Source organism: Aplysia californica, unplaced genomic scaffold (genome assembly GCF_000002075.1).
Source record: "Aplysia californica isolate F4 #8 unplaced genomic scaffold, AplCal3.0 scaffold00712, whole genome shotgun sequence".
Lineage (NCBI taxonomy): Eukaryota > Metazoa > Mollusca > Gastropoda > Aplysiida > Aplysiidae > Aplysia > Aplysia californica.
In genome coordinates, this window is record NW_004797982.1 from 73,444 (window position 1) to 75,866 (window position 2,423).

Below are 2,423 nucleotides of genomic sequence, written 5' to 3' on the forward strand. Positions count from 1 at the left end.
ATAGATAGATAGATAGATAGATAGATAGATAGATAGATAGATAGATAGATAGATAGATAGATAGATAGATAGATAGATAGATAGGTGCCATTATACTGCACACAAAGTGCAAGTGGAGAAATAGGAAGTGGCCTTTTGTACCTGTGATTGTTTCATACAGGTGGCTTTGAGTGCAGGTTCGATTGTAATTGTTTTGGTTAACGTGCATTGAAGTCTAAGGCCTAGGTCCATTTGTTCTCGAACCTCGCCCCTTCATACATATATACATGTATAGGCTCCGTAGATGAAACATGCGAATGTGGAACGTGGATCAGATACCTGACCTGTCTTTAAAAAAGCTCAAGATTTAAGTTCAAGTCTGGTCTACATTTTTTCTACTATTTATTCAGAAGTTAAAAAACGACCCATTTTTGTATTGAGGGCGGGTGGGGGGGGGGGGGGTTTTTGAAGCTCAACAACAAAATCGGCATTATCAACGGCAATTTCAACAAAATCGGCAACATCATCAGTAATAATATCATTAGCGACACCAACAGCAACATCCACAGTAGCATCATGAACTTCAACAACAACTTCAGCAACAACATTAACAACAAAATCTAAATCAACTTCAACAGCTATTTCAACAATAAGGAGAAGGGAGCTTTGGTCACTGATTAGAGTAATTTCGAACAACAAGGAAAGAAAGGAAGAAGGGAAAAAAAAAAGAAAGAAAATAGGATATTTGCCCAGCCAAGCAAATATCACGTCTCGTATTATGTGCCTAAGCTAGACTAGGTGCATATCTGCTCCTGTGCGAAGGATCTTTTTTTAAATTATGAACTTTCTTTTCTAACAAATGCGGTGGGTGGCAGGCGGGTGCTCTGGTATGGCTCCTCCCCCTTCCTTTCAAACATCTATTGTCCTTATCTCTTCTTTTATCTTTTATATGTTTATTTCTCTCTTGTGACATTTTTATTCTTCCTCACTTATACGACCAAATTGTGATGCAAGTGCCGCATTGTTCTTACCTGAACATAACAAGTGAAAAAGGGGCCAACGTGAGTGCTGTAACTTCGCTTTAAGTGACCTATTTTTAAGAAAGAAAAAAACCCAGAGGATTTTGCGCTTCCAGAAAATATGCATATGAATAAAACATATTTTCCAACTTTGAGAATATCCGTCAAATTGACAGGTTTGGATTTTAACAGCATTTGGCTTTGGGTGTGACATAGATATAACTGTTCCTACGATAGAGAAACTTTACTTTTTACCCAAAGATGAGATCATCATCTAGTGTCAGATCTACAATATGTGTCGGCAATCCTGGCTCTCCTTTCATTCGTTTGCTCAGAATCTCTAAGAAATGTCATTATCCTGATCTTTCCCTGTCACCCATTTATTGTTTAAATTCTCTCAGTAAGTTGCTATGGGTCTATGTACCCCTGTCTCGTTTGGCTTCAATTTTGACAGTGGGAGATAGTGGAGATCGACCAGTCTATTTCTCAAGGGAGAAATTGTTCACCTGTTACAGGCATACCGGTCGAACCTGCTCTAACGGCCACCTGTATAAGACAACCACCTGTACAAATGGCCACTCCCCCCCCCTATTTTGTGGGTTTTTAAAAAACACTTTTAGTGACACTGTGTAAGGGGAGGACATTAGGACCGCGCACTTGCGAGAAAAAACTATCTAAACCCTAAATTAGACCTCAACACTGATTGTTCAAAGCCGCGCACTATCAGAGCTGCGCACTTTTTTATGATATCGATACAATTAGATTTCCGATTACCAATTTAAGTACCGTCTGCGTTTTACTGGGCCTGGGACAAGATATTCATTAGATTTTGTCAAGAATGAATAGGCTTTTCAGGTATAAAAACATATCTACAGGACAGTGGCGATCTTTAAAGTGTTGGAGCAGCAATTTCTTGCTCATTCAGGATAAAAATTGAAGTCATGAGACTTGTCCATCGGCGTACATTTGCTTGTTACACATTCTCCCTTCTTTCTCGGAAGTGCCTTTCTGATTGGTATGCGTTTTGAGTTTCAGCTTAGATGTGGTCTGGAAGTCGCTTAACGTCTGCAGAAAGAAGCATGTATTTGGATGGGAGCTGTACAGAGTACAGAGTAATTTTGTCAAGGGGACTGTAACCGTTGGATGGACTCGACAATCTAATTGTATCGATATCGTCAAAACGTGCACAGCTCTGATAGTGCGCGGCTTTGATACTTTCCCTGTGTAAGATGGCCAACTGTCTAAGACGGTTCATTCTTCTCCTCGACAATGGGTGGCCGTCTAATACAATATTTTACTGCAATTTTGAGTGTCTATTGTGCTCGGTGTGTTATGCCCCGTGACTCTCGTAATGATTTCAGGTCGGCTGTTCAGACAAGACGCTCTTGTGATGTAGTTGTTTGTAACCTCCTTTTCAATACCCCC

The 2,423-nt window shown here is 40.1% G+C and overlaps 1 protein-coding gene across 1 annotated transcript in view; it reads right to left on the minus strand.

Moving 5' to 3' along the window:
* The window catches only part of LOC101863217 (U4/U6 small nuclear ribonucleoprotein Prp3), a 37,506-nt gene that overhangs the window by 28,056 nt on the left and 7,027 nt on the right, over positions 1-2,423 (minus strand). The window lies entirely within an intron of this gene.